General features: G+C 47.1%; 17 non-coding genes and 1 pseudogene across 17 annotated transcripts; 9 read left to right on the forward strand and 9 right to left on the reverse strand.

Annotated features, from left to right (window-relative positions):
* Positions 1–1,748: 1,748 nt before the first annotated feature.
* On the reverse strand, positions 1,749–1,912 carry LOC134996553 (U1 spliceosomal RNA). The gene has a single exon (XR_010199226.1). It is a non-coding gene; the product is annotated as a U1 spliceosomal RNA (small nuclear RNA).
* A 144-nt stretch (positions 1,913–2,056) lies between these two features.
* LOC134995942 (U5 spliceosomal RNA) lies at positions 2,057–2,172 on the forward strand. Its single transcript, XR_010198651.1, has one exon. It is a non-coding gene; the product is annotated as a U5 spliceosomal RNA (small nuclear RNA).
* A 270-nt stretch (positions 2,173–2,442) lies between these two features.
* Positions 2,443–2,558, forward strand: LOC134996077 (U5 spliceosomal RNA). Its single transcript, XR_010198785.1, has one exon. It is a non-coding gene; the product is annotated as a U5 spliceosomal RNA (small nuclear RNA).
* Positions 2,559–5,036: 2,478 nt separating this feature from the next.
* On the forward strand, positions 5,037–5,152 carry LOC134995974 (U5 spliceosomal RNA). The gene has a single exon (XR_010198684.1). It is a non-coding gene; the product is annotated as a U5 spliceosomal RNA (small nuclear RNA).
* Positions 5,153–5,427: 275 nt separating this feature from the next.
* LOC134996039 (U5 spliceosomal RNA) lies at positions 5,428–5,543 on the forward strand. The gene has a single exon (XR_010198747.1). It is a non-coding gene; the product is annotated as a U5 spliceosomal RNA (small nuclear RNA).
* Positions 5,544–5,818: 275 nt separating this feature from the next.
* LOC134996106 (U5 spliceosomal RNA) lies at positions 5,819–5,931 on the forward strand. The gene has a single exon (XR_010198814.1). It is a non-coding gene; the product is annotated as a U5 spliceosomal RNA (small nuclear RNA).
* A 3,840-nt stretch (positions 5,932–9,771) lies between these two features.
* Positions 9,772–9,935, reverse strand: LOC134996565 (U1 spliceosomal RNA). Its single transcript, XR_010199237.1, has one exon. It is a non-coding gene; the product is annotated as a U1 spliceosomal RNA (small nuclear RNA).
* A 144-nt stretch (positions 9,936–10,079) lies between these two features.
* On the forward strand, positions 10,080–10,195 carry LOC134995943 (U5 spliceosomal RNA). Its single transcript, XR_010198652.1, has one exon. It is a non-coding gene; the product is annotated as a U5 spliceosomal RNA (small nuclear RNA).
* Positions 10,196–10,465: 270 nt separating this feature from the next.
* On the forward strand, positions 10,466–10,582 carry LOC134996094 (U5 spliceosomal RNA). Its single transcript, XR_010198802.1, has one exon. It is a non-coding gene; the product is annotated as a U5 spliceosomal RNA (small nuclear RNA).
* Positions 10,583–10,868: 286 nt separating this feature from the next.
* Positions 10,869–10,985, forward strand: LOC134996095 (U5 spliceosomal RNA). Its single transcript, XR_010198803.1, has one exon. It is a non-coding gene; the product is annotated as a U5 spliceosomal RNA (small nuclear RNA).
* Positions 10,986–11,271: 286 nt separating this feature from the next.
* LOC134995953 (U5 spliceosomal RNA) lies at positions 11,272–11,387 on the forward strand. Its single transcript, XR_010198662.1, has one exon. It is a non-coding gene; the product is annotated as a U5 spliceosomal RNA (small nuclear RNA).
* A 5,106-nt stretch (positions 11,388–16,493) lies between these two features.
* Positions 16,494–16,657, reverse strand: LOC134996137 (U1 spliceosomal RNA). The gene has a single exon (XR_010198844.1). It is a non-coding gene; the product is annotated as a U1 spliceosomal RNA (small nuclear RNA).
* Positions 16,658–17,328: 671 nt separating this feature from the next.
* LOC134995906 (U1 spliceosomal RNA) lies at positions 17,329–17,491 on the reverse strand. Its single transcript, XR_010198627.1, has one exon. It is a non-coding gene; the product is annotated as a U1 spliceosomal RNA (small nuclear RNA).
* Positions 17,492–17,643: 152 nt separating this feature from the next.
* LOC134996173 (U1 spliceosomal RNA) lies at positions 17,644–17,807 on the reverse strand. Its single transcript, XR_010198880.1, has one exon. It is a non-coding gene; the product is annotated as a U1 spliceosomal RNA (small nuclear RNA).
* Positions 17,808–18,478: 671 nt separating this feature from the next.
* On the reverse strand, positions 18,479–18,641 carry LOC134996479 (U1 spliceosomal RNA). Its single transcript, XR_010199170.1, has one exon. It is a non-coding gene; the product is annotated as a U1 spliceosomal RNA (small nuclear RNA).
* Positions 18,642–18,793: 152 nt separating this feature from the next.
* LOC134996169 (U1 spliceosomal RNA) lies at positions 18,794–18,957 on the reverse strand. Its single transcript, XR_010198876.1, has one exon. It is a non-coding gene; the product is annotated as a U1 spliceosomal RNA (small nuclear RNA).
* A 702-nt stretch (positions 18,958–19,659) lies between these two features.
* LOC134996600 (U1 spliceosomal RNA) lies at positions 19,660–19,794 on the reverse strand (annotated as a pseudogene).
* A 152-nt stretch (positions 19,795–19,946) lies between these two features.
* On the reverse strand, positions 19,947–20,110 carry LOC134996239 (U1 spliceosomal RNA). Its single transcript, XR_010198944.1, has one exon. It is a non-coding gene; the product is annotated as a U1 spliceosomal RNA (small nuclear RNA).
* Between the last annotated feature and the right edge of the window lie 3,604 nt (positions 20,111–23,714).

Raw genomic sequence — 23,714 nt, forward strand, 5'->3', positions numbered from 1 at the left:
TACGCATGTGCCTGCATTTTCTGTGGCACCCCGCAGAGAATGCGATCGCCTCTGCCTGTCAATCGGGGCGGGGGGGGGGGGATAGGTGGGTCAGCAACACTCCATTTCCAAGTCAGGGATGGAGCGGTGCGGGGGCAAGGCTTCAAAATGGGGTCTGCAACGGAGGAGACACAGGGGGCGTGGTCACAGCGGCTGTATGACATCACATTCAGCCGCTGTGATCACAAAAATGGTGGCGGCTTCCTGCGCGCACATACAGTCTGCACCAGCAGGAGGCTACATCATTTTTTATGATCACGCTGAACTGCAGTGCGACTGCAATTACAGCATGGACAAGAAGGGAGGCGTCATGCTGGGTGGCCATGCCCTTTCACTGTGCAGGAGCCAGCACCGCTCACACACTAGTCCCCGGGTGCAGCCCCCAACCCCCGGGACACCCGGAGCAACAAAATGTAGATTCAGGCCACCAGGCCACGCCCCTACCTATGAAACCATGCCTCCTTTTTACCATTGCGCTGCTTATCTGCGCGCACTGCATTACAATCTCCCTCGCCACCTCTCTGGGTGTCACCAGTGATAGTGACACCTCTGCCATGCTTGTAGCAGCTGGTCCTAAGATCTACGCCTCAAGCCCTGAGTGTTTGCCCTTGTGACTTGTTGATCATCATAGCGAAGCAGATGCTTACAGAAAACTGCAGGGGCTTAGATTGAAAATAAAAAAATTGATAGGTATAAGGTAGAGAGGAGCGGGTTCGGTTCTCCGAGAACCGAATTCCCCACGAACTCCACGTTGTTTACACTGGTCCGAGGCAGGCTCGGTTGTTCCCGCCTGACTCGGAAAACCTGAAAAAGGGAAAATGTCATCATCCCGCTGTCGGATTCTCGCGAGATTCGGATTCCATATAAAGAGCTGCGCGTTGCCGCCATTTTTACTCGTGCATTGAAGATAGAGCGGAATGGACGTGGCTATGTTCTCTCAGTGGAAATCTCAATATCAGTGCTCAGTATCAGTGGTTACTTATTGCTGCTCAGTAATACTAGTAGTGTGTCTCTCCTGCTCAGTGTCAGTTCTCAGTAGTATCCTCATCAGTGCTCAGTATCACTGCTCATTGTCTTGTGCTGCATTGTGGTGCTCAGCATACTACAGTACATTACTAATAGTCCAGTGCTGCATCTTGCTGCTCAGTGTCAGTTCTAGTATCCTCATCAGTGCTCACTATCACTCTTCATTGCATTTTGGTTTTCTGTATACTACAGTAACATAGTAATATAGTAACATATAGTAACATAGTTTTTGAGGTTGAATAGAGGCAAATTGCCCATCGTGTTCAACCTGTTTTAAGTTGTGATGATTCTACATACTTGCTGAATAATGTTTTATGACTAGTTAGCTACTATAACTCATGTTACCCCCGGATTAACCATGTTGATATTTTAAGTATTATAACCTTGGATAGCTTTTTCATTCAGAAATGTATCCATTCCTTTTTTAAATCCAATTACAGAGTCCACCATTACCACCTTCCCTGGCAGGGAATTCCACATCCTGATTGCCCTAACAGTGAAGATCATAGTATCTCACCTGGCAGGTAAGTAGGAGTTGGGCTAGAGCTGTGGAGGATTGCTGCTCGGGCACCCCCTGTCAAGTGAAGGAGATCCAACTGAGGCAGCACAAGGGAACTCTCGAAAGAAGAACAAGGCTAGAGGAAGATCTGAGACAAAGAAATCTGACTTTTACCAGAGCTGACCAGAGGAAAGCACAAACACAGTCCCCCACTACCACAAATAATGCAGTCGAGTTTCCCACATTTGGGGAAATCACAGGGGTCAGCATACCCAGAATGCAATGAATGAACCTCACCCTGGGAGAACAATCTTCATGACCATGGTATCTCCTATGCAAAATAAGTATGATTTGGGATAGGGCTGGGGAGGGCCGCTGCTCAGGCACATCTCTGTCAAGTAAAGGAGATTCAACTGAGGCAGCACAAGGGAACTCTCATCTGGGGACAACAACTGCAGGGAGAACACATATTTTCAGATGAAAATCTTGGTCATGCTCTGGTTTCTCTTCAGAACGAACAAATCTTTCGCCTTTTACTAAAGATTTCCGTGGAGAGGAGCAAAACTGAGTTTTACCTCAATTTTTGCATGCCCCATCTTTTTGGGGTTTCTTTTATCGGTTTAAAGATAGAATGAGTGTGCTTTAATGAAAGCTCATTTGCATAGAAATGACAGTAAATGTTTGTTTCTTTTCAAACAGAACTTTCTTGACCATGCTACTTGCTTGAAAGATCTGGGAGCACATGGAATACAGTACAAACCATGCTTATAGCAAGGAGAAGCCAGGTGAGAAATCTGCTTTCTTTCAAATTGGGCGCTCACTTTGATCTGAATGAGGACTGCTGGCATGGCACTCAGGCGACAGGTGGAATCTTGGTCATGCTCTGGTTTCTCTTCAGAACTAACAAATATTTCGCCTTTTATTAAAGATTTCCGTGGAGAGGAGCAAAACTGAGTTTTATCTCAATTTTTGCATGCCCCATATTATTGGGGTTTCTTTTATCAGTTTAAAGACAGAACGAGTGTGCTTTCTTGTTAGCTTTAATGTAAGTTTATTTGTATAACAATGACAGTAAATGTCTGTTTCTTTTCAAGCAGAACTTTCTTGACCATACTAATTGCTTGAAAGATCTGGGAGCACATGGAAAAGAGTACAAACCATGCTTATAGCAAGGGGAAGCCTGGTGAGAAATCTGCTTTCTTTCTTTCAAATTGGGTGCTCACTTTGAGCTGAATGAGGACTGCTGGCATCAGGGCCGGCTCTAGGCATGTTCGAATAGAGCGGCCGCGCAGGGCGCCACCCTTAATGGGCGCCTCGCGCTGGCGCCGCCATATTCGATGCTGGAGCCGGCCCTGTGTGTGTGCTGCTGCAGCATTTGGCGGTCGCGCTGTGTATGCGCGCTGCGCGGCGCCGGTATCTAACGTCAGACGCCGGCGCCGCGCATAGCCCGCCTGCACAAGTGGCCGCCCACCCGCCCGCCAGCCCGGACCCAGGCTCAGGCTCACTCGCCCGGCCTCCCGCCCGCCCGCCAGCGCTCCCACACAGGCGGACAGCAGTACTCCTCCCCAGCGCCGCAGGTATTTTTTTTTGGGGGGGGGGGGGAGATCCGCACTGTGGGGGCATTTCTGGCACACAGGGGGCATTTTTGGTTATGTGGGGGCATTTCTGGCACTGTGGGGGCATTTCTGGCTCTGTGGGGGGCATTTCTGGCACTGTGGGGGCATTTCTGGCACTGTGGGGGCATTGCATATCTGGCTCTGTGGGGGCATATTTGGCACTGTGGGGACATATCTGGCCCTGTGGGGGCATATCAGGCACTGTGGGGACATTTCTGGCACTGTGGGGGCATTTCTGGCACTGTGTGGGCATTTCTGGCACTGTGGGGGCATTTCTGGCACTGTGGGGGCATTTATCTGGCTCTGTGGGGGCATTTATCTGGCTCTGTGGGGGCATTTATCTGGCTCTGTGGGGGCATTTATCTGGCACTGTGGGGGCATTTCTGGCACTGTGGGGGCATTTCTGGCACTGTGGGGACATATCAGGCACTGTGGGGGCATATCTGGCACTGTGGGGGCATATCTGGCACTGTGGGGGCATATCTGGCACTGTGGGGGCATTTCTGGCACTGTGGGGGCATTTCTGGCACTGTGGGGGCATTTATCTGGCTCTGTGGGGGCATTTATCTGGCACTGTGGGGGCATTTATCTGGCACTGGGGGCATTTATCTGGCACTGTGGGGGCATTTCTGGCACCGTGGGGGCATATCTGGCACTGTGGGGGCATATCTGGCACTGTGGGGACATATCTGGCACTGTGGGGGCATTTATCTGGCTCTGTGGGGGCATTTATGTATCAGGCACCGTGGGGGCATTTATGTATCAGGCACCGTGGGGGCATTTATGTATCATGCACCGTGGGGGCATTTATGTATCATGCACCGTGGGGGCATTTATGTATCAGGCACCGTGGGGACATTTATGTATCTGGCACCGTGGGGGCATTTATGTATCTGGCACCGTGGGGGCATTTATGTATCTGGCACCGTGGGGGCATTTATGTATCAGGCACCGTGGGGGCATTTATGTATCTGGCACCGTGGGGGCATTTATGTATCTGGCACCGTGGGGGCATTTATGTATCTGGCACCGTGGGGGCATTTCTTGCACTGTGGGGGCATTTCTTGCACTGTGGGGACATTTCTTGCACTGTGGGGGCATATCTTGCACTGTGAGGGCATTAATGTATGTGGCACTGTGGGGGCATATCTGCGCTGTGGGGGCATTTATCCATCTGGAACTGTGTGGCCATTTATGTAGCTGGCACTGCTGGGGGGCATGTCACGTGTAGCTGGCACTGCTGGGGGGCATGTCATGTGTAGCTGGCACTGCTGGGGGGCATATCATGTAGTGTTCCCGCTAGGCGTCTGTGGCTGGGCAGTGTGTCTCAGTGCTCTACCTGGCGCAATGTGTCTAACGTGCTCTTATAGGAGGTTCTACCTGGTGCAATGTGTATTAGCTGCACTACTGTGTGGTGTAATGTGAATTGCCACTATAATGTGGCTACGCACCTTCCCCACGAAGTAACTCCCCTAAATTTTTGCTGCGCGCCTTCGGCGCGCACTGTCCATGCTTTAGCGTGTGGAAATGGGAACAACAAGCATTACAGTATGTACATCATTTTGCCCACCTAACTTAAAAATGTGCCCTCCCTGTGATCAGCAACCTGCCCTAAAAAGTGAACACTAGCACGTGTAGCTGGCACTGCTGGAGGGCATGTCATGTGTAGCTGGCACTGCTGGGGGACGAGACCACGCCCACTTTTTCAAGAGGCCACGCCCACTTTTCCAAGGGCGCGCGCGCCTTCGGCGCGCGCATGGTGGGGGGCACTTTTACATTTTCTCGCTCAGGGTGCTAGTAGGCCTGGAGCCGGCCCTGGCTGGCATGGCACTCAGGCGACAGGTGGAATCTTGGTCATGCTCTGGTTTCTCTTCAGAACGAACAAATCTTTCGCCTTTTACTAAAGATTTCCGTGGAGAGGAGCAAAACTGAGTTTTATCTCAAATTTTGCATGCCCCATCTTATTGGGGTTTTATTTTATCGGTTTAAAGATAGAACGAGTGTGCTTTAATGTAAGCTCATTTGCATAGAAATGACAGTAAATGTTTGTTTCTTTTCAAACAGAACTTTCTTGACTATACTAATTGCTTGAAAGATCTGGGAACACATGGAAAAAAATACAAACCATGTTTATAGCTAGGGGAAGCCTGGTGAGAAATCTGCTTTCTTTCTTTCAAATTGGGTGCTCACTTTGAGCTGAATAAGAACTGCTGGCAAGGCACTCAGGCGACAGGTGGAATCTTGGTCATGCTCTGGTTTCTCTTCAGAACGAACAAATCTTTCGCCTTTTACTAAAGATTTCAGTGGAGAGGAGCAAAACTGAGTTTTATCTCATTTTTTCCTTGCCCCATCTTATTGGGGTTTTATTTTATCTGTTTAAAGATAGAACGAGTGTGCTTTAATGTAAGCTCATTTGCATAGAAATTACAGTAAATGTTTGTTTCTTTTCAAACAGAACTTTCTTGACCACACTAATTGCTTGAAAGATCTGGGAGCACATGGAAAAGAGTACAAACCATGTTTATAGCAGGGGTAAGCCTGGTGAGAAATCTGCTTTCTTTCATTCAAATTGGGTGCTCACTTTCAGCTGAATGAGAACTGCTGGCATGGCACTCAGGCGACAGGTGGAATCTTGGTCATGCTCTGGTTTCTCTTCAGAACTAACAAATATTTCGCCTTTTATTAAAGATTTCCGTGGAGAGGAGCAAAACTGAGTTTTATCTCAATTTTTGCATGCCCCATATCATACCTCCCAACTGTCCCGATTTTCGCGGGACAGTCCCGTTTTTTGGGGACTGTCCCGCTGTCCCACCTGCGGGCCGCAGTGTCCCGCGGTGGGGAGGACAGTTGGGAGGCTCTGTCTGTCGCTGCCCTGCTTAGCAGAGCAGCGGTGAATAGACGCTGTGCGCATGCGCACAGCGTCTATTCACTGAAGTCAGAGGGAGAGGTGGCATGCCAGCGGCTCACAGAGCGCTGGGCATGCCCCCTCAGTGCCGAAAACGGGGGCGTGACTCGCGATCGCGGGTCCTCCCGCGAAGTCACACCCCCTTTTACTTAGGCCACGCTGCAATTGTTCATGCCGTTGGCTTGTGTCCTGTTGAATGCCACGTTCTGCGGCATGCTTAAGGTGTGAGCTGGTAAGATGCTCACCTTAGTTTAACAATAAATCCTTTCCTCGAAATGTCCGTCTCCCTGGGCACAGTTCCTATAACTGGAGTCTGGAGGAGGGGCATAGAGGGAGGAGCCAGTTCACACCCTTTGATAGTCTTAAAGTGCCCATGTCTCTTGCGGATCCCGTCTATACCCCATGGTTCTTAATGTGACCCCAGCATCCTCTACGGACTAAGAGAAAAGGATGCCCTTGCGCACTATCCTGACTTCTCCTCCCGTCTGCTTACTTTGTGCCTTCCAACGCACAATGCGAACTACAGGTGGTGCTGCAGGGCCCACACCCTTTTACTTGCCTTACAGAACAGCTCTGGAGCTGTTACAGTGCCCAGCTGCTGCAAGAAATCAGCTTGAATGCTTCAGGGGATGGGGCATGGCCAACATGAGCCCCACACCAAAGGAGGGTGGGGGTGTTTAATGAGAACTAGGGGTCATCCAAGCACTGCAAAAGGCCGCCATGCCCTGCACGCCCCTTTTCTCTTTTCATATGCAGATGAGGGTTCCAGCCAACTTTGGCCCACTGCTTGGATAACATCACTGTATGCAAATCCGTCTGCTGCAGACCTTCCCCCAGGAATGCTTGTACTAGATGTTGCATATGGTTTGATATTTGATGGTGCTTCAGTATTAGGCAGCCTTCCGCCCTCCCATGTTCATCTGAAAAGATGTGGTCTCCCTGCAGTTGTTGTCCCCAGACGAGAGTTCCCTTGTGCTTCCTCAGTTGAATCTCCTTAACTTGACGGGGGAGGGGCTGCCAGAGCAGACACCCTCCCCAGCCCTATCCCAACTCATACTTATTTTGCATATGAGATTTCTTGATCATGAAGATTGTTCTCACAGGGTGAGGTTCATCCATTATATTTTAAAATAGGAAGGTACAAATTACATATTTGAATTGCATTTATGTGCTGGATTCAAATGTCCCCCCCCCCCTTCCATTCTCAATTGTGCCCGTCAGCAGCTATTCTAAGGTTGCTGCCAATGGGTGTGACACATTAATTTCTTCTGTGGGGTACACTGGACTCCACAAGGATTCACATTGGGGTGTAGAGTAGGATCTTGATCTGAGGCACCAACCGGCTCAAAGCTTTTGACTGTTCCCAAGATGCTCAGTGCATTCTCCTCTATAACCCCGCTTCCATGAACAGGGAGCTCAGTTTGTAGTTGGTGCCTTCAGTAGCAGGCCACTTAACAGGGGCCTGCCTCAGGCAGCCTATTCTTAGCTATAAATTTTGACAAGAAAAGAAGAACTTGTTTTATGAGAATCTACAAGGGCTGCAGCAGGCTAGGTCTAATAGACATCTTTACTGCAGCTTCATCACTCCCAGCGACGCTGTATACTCCCGTGCCCTGGTTGCTGGGTCACTGCAGCGGAGGCTCCGGTTTCATCCTAAGGTCAGTCACACACACACCACCCTTCCGGATCACGAGGCCGCTGTTGAAGGGGAGCGTGGCCGTAGGGGGTGGACCGTGTGCGCACTGGCGTGGACACTGATTACTGGGCAGCCGCTCCACTAGCCACCAGGTACAGTTAAGGAGCACAGGTCTGGGGGTTTTTCTCCTATATTAACCCAATTTTGTACTGCCCGCAGCGCATTGTGATAGGTAATAGGGCCTGATTCAGGTTGGATTGCAATCACAATAAGCGATCCAACTGCAAAAATTGCTAAGAGCATACGCATGTGCCTGCATTTTCTGCGGCACCCCGCAGAGAATGCGATCGCCTCTGCCTGTCAATCGGGGCGGGGGGGGGGGGGATAGGTGGGTCAGCAACACTCCATTTCCAAGTGAGGGATGGAGCGGTGCGGGTGCAAGGCTTCAAAATGGGGTCTGCAATGGAGGAGACACAGGGGGCGTGGTCACAGCGGCTGTATGACATCACATTCAGCCGCTGTGATCACAAAAATGGTGGCGGCTTCCTGCGCGCACATACAGTCTGCACCAGCAGGAGGCTACACCATTTTTTATGATCACGCTGAACTGCAGTGCGACTGCAATTACAGCATGGTCAAGAAGGGAGGCGTCATGCTGGGTGGCCATGCCTTTTCACTGTGCAGGAGCCAGCACCGCTCACACACTAGTCCCCGGGTGCAGTCCCCAACCCCCGGGACACCCGGAGCAACAAAATGTAGATTCAGGCCACCAGGCCACGTCCCTACCTATGAAACCATGCCTCCTTTTTACCATTGCGCTGCTTATCTGCGCGCACTGCATTACAATCTCCCTCGCCACCTCTCTGGGTGTCACCAGTAATAGTGACACCTCTGCCATGCTTGTAGCAGCTGGTCCTAAGATCTACGCCTCAAGCCCTGAGTGTTTGCCCTTGTGACTTGTTGATCATCATAGCGAAGCAGATGCTTACAGAAAACTGCAGGGGCTTAGATTGAAAATAAAAAAATTGATGGGTATAAGGTAGAGAGGAGCGGGTTCGGTTCTCCGAGAACCGAATTCCCCACGAACTCCACGTGGTTTACACTGGTCCGAGGCAGGCTCGGTTGTTCCCGCCTGACTCGGAAAACCTGAACAAGGGAAAATGTCATCATCCCGCTGTCGGATTCTCGCGAGATTCGGATTCCATATAAAGAGCTGCGCGTTGCCGCCATTTTTACTCGTGCATTGAAGAGAGAGCGGAATGGACGTGGCTATGTTCTCTCAGTGGAAATCTCAATAGCAGTGCTCAGTATCAGTGGTTACTTATTGCTGCTCAGTAATACTAGTAGTGTGTCTCTCCTGCTCAGTGTCAGTTCTCAGTAGTATCCTCATCAGTGCTCAGATCACTGCTCATTGTCTTGTGCTGCATTGTGGTGCTCAGCATACTACAGTACATTACTAATAGTCCAGTGCTGCATCTTGCTGCTCAGTGTCAGTTCTAGTATCCTCATCAGTGCTCACTATCACTGTTCATTGCATTTTGGTTTTCTGTATACTACAGTAACATAGTAATATAGTAACATATAGTAACATAGTTTTTGAGGTTGAATAGAGGCAAATTGCCCATCGTGTTCAACCTGTTTTAAGTTGTGATGATTCTACATACTTGCTGAATAATGTTTTATGACTAGTTAGCTACTATAACTCATGTTACCCCCGGATTAACCATGTTGATATTTTAAGTATTATAACCTTGGATAGCTTTTTCATTCAGAAATGTATCCATTCCTTTTTTAAATCCAATTACAGAGTCCGCCATTACCACCTTCCCTGGCAGGGAATTCCACATCCTGATTGCCCTAACAGTGAAGATCATAGTATCTCACCTGGCAGGTAAGTAGGAGTTGGGCTAGAGCTGTGGAGGATTGCTGCTCGGGCACCCCCTGTCAAGTGAAGGAGATCCAACTGAGGCAGCACAAGGGAACTCTCGAAAGAAGAACAAGGCTAGAGGAAGATCTGAGACAAAGAAATCTGACTTTTACCAGAGCTGACCAGAGGAAAGCACAAACACAGTCCCCCACTACCACAAATAATGCAGTCGAGTTTCCCACATTTGGGGAAATCACAGGGGTCAGCATACCCAGAATGCAATGAATGAACCTCACCCTGGGAGAACAATCTTCATGACCATGGTATCTCCTATGCAAAATAAGTATGATTTGGGATAGGGCTGGGGAGGGCCGCTGCTCAGGCACATCTCTGTCAAGTAAAGGAGATTCAACTGAGGCAGCACAAGGGAACTCTCATCTGGGGACAACAACTGCAGGGAGAACACATATTTTCAGATGAAAATCTTGGTCATGCTCTGGTTTCTCTTCAGAACGAACAAATCTTTCGCCTTTTACTAAAGATTTCCGTGGAGAGGAGCAAAACTGAGTTTTACCTCAATTTTTGCATGCCCCATCTTTTTGGGGTTTCTTTTATCGGTTTAAAGATAGAATGAGTGTGCTTTAATGAAAGCTCATTTGCATAGAAATTACAGTAAATGTTTGTTTCTTTTCAAACAGAACTTTCTTGACCATGCTACTTGCTTGAAAGATCTGGGAGCACATGGAATACAGTACAAACCATGCTTATAGCAAGGAGAAGCCAGGTGAGAAATCTGCTTTCTTTCAAATTGGGCGCTCACTTTGATCTGAATGAGGACTGCTGGCATGGCACTCAGGCGACAGGTGGAATCTTGGTCATGCTCTGGTTTCTCTTCAGAATGAACAAATCTTTCGCCTTTTATTAAAGATTATCCGTGGAGAGGAGCAAAACTGAGTTTTATCTCAATTTTTGCATGCCCCATATTATTGGGGTTTCTTTTATCAGTTTAAAGACAGAACGAGTGAGCTTTCTTGTTGGCTTTAATGTAAGTTTATTTGTATAACAATGACAGTAAATGTCTGTTTCTTTTCAAGCAGAACTTTCTTGACCATACTAATTGCTTGAAAGATCTGGGAGCACATGGAAAAGAGTACAAACCATGCTTATAGCAAGGGGAAGCCTGGTGAGAAATCTGCTTTCTTTCTTTCATATTGGGTGCTCACTTTGAGCTGAATGAGGACTGCTGGCATGGCACTCAGGCGACAGGTGGAATCTTGGTCATGCTCTGGTTTCTCTTCAGAATGAACAAATCTTTCGCCTTTTATTAAAGATTATCCGTGGAGAGGAGCAAAACTGAGTTTTATCTCAATTTTTGCATGCCCCATATTATTGGGGTTTCTTTTATCAGTTTAAAGACAGAACGAGTGAGCTTTCTTGTTGGCTTTAATGTAAGTTTATTTGTATAACAATGACAGTAAATGTCTGTTTCTTTTCAAGCAGAACTTTCTTGACCATACTAATTGCTTGAAAGATCTGGGAGCACATGGAAAAGAGTACAAACCATGCTTATAGCAAGGGGAAGCCTGGTGAGAAATCTGCTTTCTTTCTTTCATATTGGGTGCTCACTTTGAGCTGAATGAGGACTGCTGGCATGGCACTCAGGCGACAGGTGGAATCTTGGTCATGCTCTGGTTTCTCTTCAGAACGAACAAATCTTTCGCCTTTTACTAAAGATTTCCGTGGAGAGGAGCAAAACTGAGTTTTATCTAAATTTTTGCATGCCCCATATTATTGGGGTTTCTTTTATCTGTTTAAAGACAGAACGAGTGTGCTTTCTTGTTAGCTTTAATGTAAGTTGCCATAGATGCAGTGAAACACGCGTGTAGGGCACGGCGTGTCCTCGTGTATTTGACTCATGTGAAATGTTATAAAACAAAAATATATGATTATGATGTTAGCTGTTAGTCTCCACTAATAGGGAATAGAAGCTGAGCTATAAGAAAGGAATACACTAGATATGATGTCACTTAGCAATTACAATGTCTAAAGTGCATACAGATAGCTACTAATAACTCTTGATAAGAAAGTATATCAGTGTGGGTATATTTATATGATGGGATATTGGGACTAGTGAATATATATCACTCCTGCTGTCCAGATTGGCAATAACCAGACAATTATGATAAGAGTAGAGATGTCACATGGGCTGCTATAGATATTAATTTAATGCTGTATGTGTCATTTGTTACAAATGGATACATTTTCTATGAGTCAGCCTAGCAGCTGCATGTTCTAACAGAACACTATCCTCACACAGAATCTGCTAACCTTGAGATAACTAAATGACAGTGTGTAACAGTCTCTTTACTATAAGACTGTTACAAAGTAATATATATATTTGAAGTCAGTCTAGCAGCTGTGTGTTCCAGCAGTTTATAAGACAAAGAAAATCTCCTATTGTGGAATCTAGACACATGGGACTGCTGGCCTGTGTCATACTATTTCTATGTAATACCAGTAACATGTATATAACTGTTACATAATTGTTACAAATGGATAAATCTTTGAGTCAGCCTAGCAGCTGCATGTCCTAACAGGACACCATAAATCCTTTACAGTGTAACAAATTGATTGGTAACACTTAAAGGCTGGAGAGCAGTTATATGCCTTACTAGCATACTCAATATACCACATTATTACACCAGTTACCACGATTATTGACAGCGCATTTGATATATTATATTACCCTCACACTGAGTCTGTTTACCTTTAGATAACTAAGTGACCGAATATGTAACAGTTTCTCTATCATAAGACTGTTACAAAGTGAGATAGATATATTTGGAAGTCAGTCAAACAGCTGTGTGTTTCAGCGGTTTATAAGAAAATTCCTCATTGTGGAATCTGGACCACTAAGGGTTATTATATATATAGCACATGGAATTGCCACATCTCCCTATATGATAATTTCATTACACTGTAACATAATAAGAATTAACTCTTTAACAGTGTAAATAGAGAGTAATGAATCTCTGACACATGGAATATATTATTTCTTAGATGAATTGGATAAACCATTATGACAGACACTTTGCTTCCTAATAAGAATTGAGGTGGCTATACCTCTAAGGAAAGCATTATTGCCTACGCCTAGATCAGATTAAATAAGATCTGGCTGAATATATGAAGGAAGGTTGCTATTTATATGAGAATTGGAATTGCTATATTCCTTAAGGCAACCCCACCGATTGATATATGTTGTCAATTAAGTATATCTGAACGGCTATATCTGGACCAGATTTAATAAGATCTGGCTGATTATATGAAGGAGGGCTGCTATTTATATTGGAATTGCCATATTCCTTAAGGCAACCGCACCTGTTGGTATATCTCGCCAATTAACTATATCTAAACAGCTAAATTAAAGCTATTCATCATTTTTTTAGTTTGGATATTAATAAATATGATCTTTCCATGATGCATAGAGATTTCCCTATCAAGTGATTCCTTATCCGATATAGAAAGCTATCCCCCTATGGTATTGAATTTAGGAATATAGTCTTAGGGGACACAGAGAAATAAGTGATCCCCATCTACCTAAGCACCCCACAAATTGGAGGTTAGCTTACCGGTTATACTCAATCACCCCCACAAATTCGCCAATGGGGATGGCTTCCCGGGAGGTAACCCCTATTGAGTGAAGGGAGTATATAGGATACGACCCAGTGGTACCTGACGACATAGATACTAACAGCTATTTAATAACATTACGCTAGAAAGTGATTATTAGCAACATATATATCTATATAAACAACCCCGCCAGGGTTGTGCCTTCAAAAATAATCACACACGGACACGCTTTTTAAACCTTTTTTTCACATCTCTTTATTCTTCTTATGCACATGTATGTTAGTTCTGTGATTTTAACCTTTATGTTTCACTGCAGTTTGGGATAATAATATTAATATTTATCCAATTTTAATACATACTTAATAAAGGTTATATTTTATGATTCATTCATTCTGTCCAGTGCGTCAACAGTGCAGATTTCTTCTTGTTTTTTCTCCCAAATTCTATAACAATGACAGTAAATGTTGTTACTTTTCAAACAGAACTTTCTTGACCATGCTACTTGCTTGAAAGATCTGGGAGCACATGGAAAACAGTACAAACCATGCAGTATCACAAGAGCCTTTATTTGATCTTTCATGAAGATAGAGCAGAATTGAGGACACGTCAACAATTTCTGCCGAAGGTGGTTCATCTTTCCACATGGTGCCTTTGGCCACTGACACCTTCGTTGAGTCAAAGTCTCTGGCTGTGGTCAGAACTTTGAAAATTTATGTCACCAGAACGGTTCAGATTAGGAAAACAGAGGCTCTGTTTGTCCTGTATGCTCCCAACAGGATTGGGTGTCCTGCTTCCATGTAGACCATTATGCGCTGGATCTGTGGTAAGATTCAGCATGCTCATTCCACGGCAGGATTGCCGTTACTGAAATAGGTGAAGACCCATTCTACTAGAAAGGTGGGTTCATCCTGGGCAGCTGGTCGGGGAGTCTCGGCATTGCAATTTTGCCGAGCAGCTATTTAGTAAACACTTTTGCTAAGTTTTACAAGTTTGATACCTTGGCTGATGATAACCTCAAGTTGGGTCATTCGGTGCTGCAGAGTCGTACGCACTCTCCCACCCGTTCAAGAGCTTTGGTATAACCCCATGGTTCTTAATGTGACCCCAGCATCCTCTAGGTCGTATGAGAAAATAGGATTTTAATACCTACCGGTAAATCCTTTTCTCTTAGTCCGTAGAGGATGCTGGGCACCCGTCCCAGTCCATACTGTGTCTGCAGTTATTACTTGTGGTTATACACATGTTGTGTTATGGTTCTGGTCAGCTTTTTGCTGCAATTGTTCATGCCGTTGGCTTGTGTTCTGTTGAATGCCACGTTCTGCGGCATGCTTAAGGTGTGAGCTGGTAAGATGCTCACCTTAGTTTAACAATAAATCCTTTCCTCGAAATGTCCGTCTCCCTGGGCTCAGTTCCTATAACTGGAGTCTGGAGGAGGGGCATAGAGGGAGGAGCCAGTTCACACCCTTTGAAAGTCTTAAAGTGCCCATGTCTCTTGCGGATCCCGTCTATACCCCATGGTTCTTAATGTGACCCCAGCATCCTCTACGGACTAAGAGAAAAGGATGCCCTTGCGCACTATCCTGACTTCTCCTCCCGTCTGCTTACTTTGTGCCTTCCAACGCACAATGCGAACTACAGGTGGTGCTGCAGGGCCCACACCCTTTTACTTGCCTTACAGAACAGCTCTGGAGCTGTTACAGTGCCCAGCTGCTGCAAGAAATCAGCTTGAATGCTTCAGGGGATGGGGCATGGCCAACATGAGCCCCACACCAAAGGAGGGTGGGGGTGTTTAATGCGAACTAGGGGTCATCCAAGCACCGCAAAAGGCCGCCATGCCCTGCATGCCCCTTTTCTCTTTTCATATGCAGATGAGGGTTCCAGCCAACTTTGGTCCACTGCTTGGATGACATCACCGTATGCAAATCCGTCTTCTGCAGACCTTCCCCCTGGAATGCTTGTACTAGTTGTTGCATATGGTTTGATATTTGATGGTGCTTCAATATTAGGCAGCCTTCCACCCTCCCATGTTCATCTGAACAGATGTGGTCTCCCTGCAGTTGTTGTCCCCAGACGAGAGTTCCCTTGTGCTGGGTGTCACCAGTGATAGTGACACCTCTGCCATGCTTGTAGCAGCTGGTCCTAAGATCTACGCCTCAAGCCCTGAGTGTTTGCCCTTGTGACTTGTTGATCATCATAGCGAAGCAGATGCTTACAGAAAACTGCAGGGGCTTAGATTGAAAATAAAAAAATTGATGGGTATAAGGTAGAGAGGAGCGGGTTCGGTTCTCCGAGAACCGAATTCCCGACGAACTCCACGTGGTTTACACTGGTCCGAGGCAGGCTCGGTTGTTCCCGCCTGACTCGGAAAACCTGAACAAGGGAAAATGTCATCATCCCGCTGTCGGATTCTCGCGAGATTCGGATTCCATATAAAGAGCTGCGCGTTGCCGCCATTTTTACTCGTGCATTGAAGAGAGAGCGGAGAGGACGTGGCTATGTTCTCTCAGTGGAAATCTCAATATCAGTGCTCAGTATCAGTGGTTACTTATTGCTGCTCAGTAATACTAGTAGTGTGTCTCTCCTGCTCAGTGTCAGTTCTCAGTAGTATCCTCATCAGTGCTCAGTATCACTGCTCATTGTCTTGTGCTGCATTGTGGTGCTCAGCATACTACAGTACATTACTAATAGTCCAGTGCTGCATCTTGCTGCTCAGTGTCAGTTCTAGTATCCTCATCAGTGCTCACTATCACTGCTCATTACATTGTGGTGTTCTGTATACTACAGTAACATAGTAATATAGTAACATATAGTAACATAGTTTTTGAGGTTGAATAGAGGCAAATTGCCCATCGTGTTCAACCTGTTTTAAGTTGTGATGATTCTACATACTTGCTGAATAATGTCTTATGACTAGTTAACTACTATAACTCATGTTACCCCCGGATTAACCATGTTGATATTTTAAGTATTATAACCTTGGATAGCTTTTTCATTCAGAAATGTATCCATTCCTTTTTTAAATCCAATTACAGAGTCCGCCATTACCACCTTCCCTGGCAGGGAATTCCACATCCTGATTGCCCTAACAGTGAAGATCATAGTATCTCACCTGGCAGGTAAGTAGGAGTTGGGCTAGAGCTGTGGAGGATTGCTGCTCGGGCACCCCCTGTCAAGTGAAGGAGATCCAACTGAGGCAGCACAAGGGAACTCTCGAAAGAAGAACAAGGCTAGAGGAAGATCTGAGACAAAGAAATCTGACTTTTACCAGAGCTGACCAGAGGAAAGCACAAACACAGTCCCCCACTACCACAAATAATGCAGTCGAGTTTCCCACATTTGGGGAAATCACAGGGGTCAGCATACCCAGAGTGCAATGAATGAACCTCACCCTGGGAGAACAATCTTCATGACCATGGTATCTCCTATGCAAAATAAGTATGATTTGGGATAGGGCTGGGGAGGGCCGCTGCTCAGGCACATCTCTGTCAAGTAAAGGAGATTCAACTGAGGCAACACAAGGGAACTCTCATCTGGGGACAACAACTGCAGGGAGAACACATATTTTCAGATGAACATGGGAGGGCAGAAGGCTGCCTAATACTGAAGCACCCCCAAACAACAAACCAAATGCAACTACTAGTGCAAGCATTCCTGGGGGAAGGCCTGCAGCAGATGGATTTGCATATGGTGATGTCATCCAAGCAGTGGGTCAAAGTTGGCTTCAACCCTCGTCTGCATATGAAAATAAAAATGGGGTGTGCAGGGCATGGCGGCCTTTTGCGGCGCTTGGATGACCCCTAGTTCGCATTAAACACCTCCACCTTCCTTCGGTGTGGGGCTCATGTTGGCTATGCCCCAGCCCCTGAAGCATTCAAGCTGATTTCTTGCAGCAGCTGGGCACTGTAACAGCTCCAGAGCTGCTCTGTAAAGCAAGTAAAAGGGTGTGGGCCCTGCAGCACTACCTGTAGTTTGCATTGTGCTTTGGAAGGCACAAAGTAAGCAGACGGGAGAAGTCAGGATAGTGCACAAGGGCATAGAAGGGAGCGGCTCAAGAAAAGAGAAGTGGAAACAGACAGCAAACTAGGCTGGAGAGAGACCTGAGACAAAGAGATCTGAATTATACGAGAGCCGACCAGAGGAAACACAAATTATGTAATCAAGTGTCCCACATTTGGGGAAATCGTAGGAGCAGCACACCCAGAGTGCATTGGGTGAGCCTTGCCCTGGGAGAAGCACCTTCCTGATCATAGTATCTCACCTGGCAGGTAAGTAGGAGTTGGGCTAGAGCTGGGGAGGGTCGCTGTTCGGGCACCCCCCTGTCAAGTGAAGGAGCTCCAACTGAGGCAGCACAAGGAAACTCTCGAAAAAAGAACAAGGCTAGAGGAAGATCTGAGACAAAGAAATCTGACTTTTACCAGAGCTGACCAGAGGAAAGCACAAACACAGTCCCCCACTACCACAAATAATGCAGTCGAGTTTCCCACATTTGGGGAAATCACAGGGGTCAGCATACCCAGAATGCAATGAATGAACCTCACCCTGGGAGAACAATCTTCATGACAATGGTATCTCCTATGCAAAATAAGTATGATTTGGGATAGGGCTGGGGAGGGCCGCTGCTCAGGCACATCTCTGTCAAGTAAAGGAGATTCAACTGAGGCAGCACAAGGGAACTCTCATCTGGGGACAACAACTGCAGGGAGAACACATATTTTCAGATGAACATGGGAGAGCAGAAGGCTGCCTAATACTGAAGCACCCCCAAACAACAAACCAAATGCAACAACTAGTACAAGCATTCCTGGGAAAAGGTCTGCAGAAGACGGATTTGCATACGGTGATGTCATCCAAGCAGTGGGCCAAAGTTGGCTGGAACCCTCATCTGCATATGAAAAGAGAAAAGGGGTATGCAGGGCATGGCGGCCTTTTGCGGCGCTTGGATGACCCTTAGTTCGCATTAAACACCTCCACCCTCCGTCGGTGTGGGGCTCATGTTGGCTATGCCCCAGCCCCTGAAGCATTCAAGCTGATTTCTTGCAGCAGCTGGGCACTGTAACAGCTCCAGAGCTGCTCTGAAAGGCAAGTAAAAGGGTGTGGGCCCTGCAGCACTACCTGTAGTATGCATTGTGCGTTGGAAGGCACAAAGTAAGCAGACAGGAGAAGTCAGGAGAGTGCACAAGGGCATAGAAGGCAGCGGCTCAAGAAAAGAGAAGTGGAAACAGACAGCAATCTAGGCTGGAGAGAGACCTGAGACAAAGAGATCTGAATTATACGAGAGCCGACCAGGGGAAACACAAATTATGCAGTCAAGTTTCCCACATTTGGGGAAATCGCAGGAGCAGCACACCCAGAGTGCAATGGGTGAGCCTTGCCCTGGGAGAAGCACCTTCATGATCATAGTATCTCACCTGGCAGGTATGTAGGAGTTGGGCTAGAGCTGGGGAGGGTCGCTGCTTGGGTACCCCCCTGTCAAGTGAAGGAGATCAAACTGAGGCAGCACAATGGAACTCTCGAAAGAAGAACAAGGCTAGAGGAAGATCTGAGACAAAGAAATCTGACTTTTACCAGAGCTGACCAGAGGAAAACACAAACACAGTCCCCCACTACCACAAATAATGCAGTTGAGTTTACCACATTTGGGGAAATCACAGGGGTCAGCATACCCAGAATGCAATGAATGAACCTCACCCTGGGAGAACAATCTTTATGACCATGGTATCTCCTATGCAAAATAAGTATGATTTGGGATAGGGCTGGGGAGGGCCGCTGCTCAGGCACATCTCTGTCAAGTAAAGGAGATTCAACTGAGGCAGCACAAGGGAACTCTCATCTGGGGACAACAACTGCAGGGAGAACACATATTTTCAGATGAACATGGGAGGGCAGAAGGCTGCCTAATACTGAAGCACCCCCAAACAACAAACCAAATGCAACAACTAGTTCAAGCATTCCAGGGGGAAGGTCTGCAGAAGACGGATTTGCATACAGTGATGTCATCCAAGCAGTGGGCCAAAGTTGGCTGGAACCCTCATCTGCATATGAAAAGAGAAAAGGGGTATGCAGGGCAGGGCGGCCTTTTGCGGCGCTTGGATGACCCTTAGTTCGCATTAAACACCCCCACCCTCCTTCGGTGTGGGGCTCATGTTGGCCATGCCCCAGCCCCTGAAGCAATCAAGCTGATTTCTTTCAGCAGCTTGGCACTGTAACAGCTCCAGAGCTGCTCTGTAAGGCAAGTAAAAGGGTGTGGGCCCTGCAGCACTACCTGTAGTTTGCATTGTGCATCGGAAGGCACAAAGTAAGCAGACAGGAGGAGAAGTCAGGATAGTGCACAAGGGTGTAGAAGGGAGGGGCTCAAGAAAAAAGAAGTGGAAACAGACAGCAAACTAGGCTGGAGAGAGACCTGAGACAAAGAGATCTGAATTATATGAGAGCCGACTAGGGGAAACACAAATTATGCAGTCAAGTTTCCCACATTTGGGGAAATCGCAGGGGCAGCACACCCAGAGTGCAATGGGTGAGCCTTGCCCTGGGAGAAGCAACTTCATGATCATAGTATCTAACCTGGCAGGTAAGTAGGAGTTGGGCTAGAGCTGGGGAGGGTCGCTGCTCGGGCACCCCCCTGTCAAGTGAAGGAGATCCAACTGAGGCAGCACAAGGGAACTCTTGAAAGAAGAACAAGGCTAGAGGAAGATCTGAGACAAAGAAATCTGACTTTTACCAGAGCTGACCAGAGGAAAGCACAAACACAGTCCCCCACTACCACAAATAATGCAGTTGAGTTTCCCACATTTGGGGAAATCACAGAGGTCAGCATACCCAGAATGCAATGAATGAACCTAACCCTGGGAGAACAATCTTCATGACCATGTTATCTCCTATGCAAAATAAGTATGATTTGGGATAGGGCTGGGGAGGGCCGCTGCTCAGGCACATCTCTGTCAAGTAAAGGAGATTCAACTGAGGCAGCACAAGGGAACTCTCATCTGGGGACAACAACTGCAGGGAGAACACATATTTTCAGATGAACATGGGAGGGCAGAAGGCTGCCTAATACTGAAGCACCCCCAAACAACAAACCAAATGCAACAACTAGTGCAAGCATTCCTGGGGGAAGGCCTGCCGCAGATGGATTTGCATATGGTGATGTCATCCAAGCAGTGGGTCAAAGTTGGCTTCAACCCTCGTCTGCATATGAAAAGAGAAAAGGGGCATGCAGGGCATGGCGGCCTTTTGCGGCGCTTGGCTGACCCCTAGTTTGCATTAAACACCTCCACCCTCCGTCGGTGTGGGGCTCTTGTTGGCTATGCCCCAGCACCTGAAGCATTCAAGCTGATTTCTTGCTGCAGCTGGGCACTGTAACAGCTCCAGAGCTGCTCTGTAAGGCAAGGTAAAAGGGTGTGGGCCCTGCAGCACTACCTGTAGTTTGCATTGTGCGTTGGAAGGCACAAAGTAAGCAGACAGGAGAAGTCAGGAGAGTGCACAAGGGCATAGAAGGCAGCGGCTCAAGAAAAGAGAAGTGGAAACAGACAGCAAACTAGGCTGGAGAGAGACCTGAGACAAAGAGATCTGAATTACACCAGGTCCGTCATTATATTATATATACCTACAGTAGTTATATATATTTTTTTTTATATCATTAATTATCATCTCTATACTAGCAGACGCAGTACGGTAGTCCACGGCTGTGGCTATCTCTGTGTCGTCAGTGCTCATCCATAATTGTATACCTACCTACCTGTGGTGGAAGTTTTTTTCTATCTTCTTCATACTAGTAGTTTAGCAGTCTGCTGACAGTGTCCACCAGGTCCGTCATTATATTATATATACCTACAGTAGTTATATATATTTTTTTTTTATATCATTAATTATCATCTCTATACTAGCAGACGCAGTACGGTAGTCCACGGCTGTAGCTACCTCTGTGTCGTCAGTCACTCGTCATCCATAAGTATACTAGTATCCATCCATCTCCATTGTTTACCTGAGGTGCCTTTTAGTTGTGCCTATTAAAATATGGAGAACAAAAATGTTGAGGTTCCAAAAATAGGGAAAGATCAAGATCCACTTCCACCTCGTGCTGAAGCTGCTGCCACTAGTCATGGCCGAGACGATGAAATTCCATCAACGTCGTCTGCCAAGGCCGATGCCCAATGTCATAGTACAGAGCATGTAAAATCCAAAACACAAAAGATCAGTAAAAAAAGGACTCAAAAATCTAAATAAAAATCGTCGGAGGAGAAGCGTAAACTTGCCAATATGCCATTTACCACACGGAGTGGCAAGGAACGGCTGAGGCCCTGGCCTATGTTCATGGCTAGTGGTTCAGCTTCACATGAGGATGGAAGCACTCAGCCTCTCGCTAGAAAAATGAAAAGACTTAAGCTGGCAAAAGCACAGCAAAGAACTGTGCGTTCTTCAAAATCACAAATCCACAAGGAGAGTCCAATTGTGTCGGTTGCGATGCCTGACCTTCCCAACACTGGACGTGAAGAGCATGCACCTTCCACCATTTGCACGCCCCCTGCAAGTGCTGGAAGGAGCACCCGCAGTCCAGTTCCTGATAGTCAGATTGAAGATGTCAGTGTTGAAGTACACCAGGATGAGGAGGATATGGGTGTTGCTGGCGCTGGGGAGGAAATTGACAAGGAGGATTCTGATGGTGAGGTGGTTTGTTTAAGTCAGGCACCCGGCGAGACACCTGTTGTCCATGGGAGGAATATGGCCATTGACATGCCTGGTGAAAATACCAAAAAAATCAGCTCTTCGGTGTGGAAGTATTTCAACAGAAATGCGGACAACAGGTGTCAAGCCGTGTGTTGCCTTTGTCAAGCTGTAATAAGTAGGGGTAAGGACGTTAACCACCTCGGAACATCCTCCCTTATACGTCACCTGCAGCGCATTCATCATAAGTCAGTGACAAGTTCAAAAACTTTGGGCGACAGCGGAAGCAGTCCACTGACCAGTAAATCCCTTCCTCTTGTAACCAAGCTCACGCAAACCACCCCACCAACTCCCTCAGTGTCAATTTCCTCCTTCCCCAGGAATGCCAATAGTCCTGCAGGCCATGTCACTGACAATTCTGACGAGTTCTCTCCTGCCTGGGATTCCTCCGATGCATCCTTGAGTGTAACGCCTACTGCTGCTGGCGCTGCTGTTGTTGCTGCTGGGAGTCGATGGTCATCCCAGAGGGGAAGTCGTAAGACCACTTTTACTACTTCCACCAAGCAATTGACTGTCCAACAGTCTTTTGCAAGGAAGATGAAATATCACAGCAGTCATCCTGCTGCAAAGCGGATAACTGAGGCCTTGGCATCCTGGGCAGTGAGAAACGTGGTTCCGGTATCCATCATTACTTCAGAGCCAACTATAGACTTGATTGAGGTACTGTGTCCCCGGTACCAAATACCATCTAGGTTCCATTTCTCTAGGCAGGCGATACCGAAAATGTACACAGACCTCAGAAAAAGACTCACCAGTGTCCTAAAAAATGCAGTTGTACCCAATGTCCACTTAACCACGGACATGTGGACAAGTGGAGCAGGGCAGACTCAGGACTATATGACTGTGACAGCCCACTGGGTAGATGTATTGACTCCCGCCGCAAGAACAGCAGCGGCGGCACCAGTAGCAGCATCTCGCAAACGCCAACTCTTTCCTAGGCAGGCTACGCTTTGTATCACCGCTTTCCAGAATACGCACACAGCTGAAAACCTCTTACGGCAACTAAGGAAGATCATCACAGAATGGCTTACCCCAATTGGACTCTCCTGTGGATTTGTGGCATCGGACAACGCCAGCAATATTGTGCGTGCATTATATCTGGGCAAATTCCAGCACGTCCCATGTTTTGCACATACCTTGAATTTGGTGGTGCAGAATTATTTAAAAAACGACAGGGGCGTGCAAGAGATGCTGTCGGTGGCCACAAGAATTGCGGGACACTTTCGGCGTACAGGCACCACGTACAGAAGACTGGAGCAACACCAAAAACGCCTGAACCTGCCCTGCCATCATCTGAAGCAAGAAGTGGTAACGAGGTGGAATTCAACCCTCTATATGCTTCAGAGGATGGAGGAGCAGCAAAAGGCCATTCAAGCCTATACATCTGACCACGATATAGGAGGTGGAATGCACCTGTCTCAAGCGCAGTGGAGAATGATTTCAACGTTGTGCAAGGTTCTGCAACCTTTTGAACTTGCCACACGTGAAGTCAGTTCAGACACTGCCAGCCTGAGTCAGGTCATTCCCGTCATCAGGCTTTTGCAGAAGAAGCTGGAGACATTGAAGGAGGAGCTAAGACAGAGCGATTCCGCTAGGCATGTGGGACTTGTGGATGGAGCCCTTCATTCGCTTAACCAGGATTCACGGGTGGTCAATCTGTTGAAATCAGAGCACTACATTTTGGCCACCGTGCTCGATCCTAGATTTAAAACCTACGTTGTATCTCTCTTTCCGGCAGACACAAGTCTGCAGGGGTTCAAAGACCTGCTGGTGAG

This window comes from Pseudophryne corroboree, unplaced genomic scaffold (genome assembly GCF_028390025.1).
Source record: "Pseudophryne corroboree isolate aPseCor3 unplaced genomic scaffold, aPseCor3.hap2 scaffold_142, whole genome shotgun sequence".
In the NCBI taxonomy this organism is placed as follows: Eukaryota; Metazoa; Chordata; class Amphibia; order Anura; family Myobatrachidae; genus Pseudophryne; species Pseudophryne corroboree.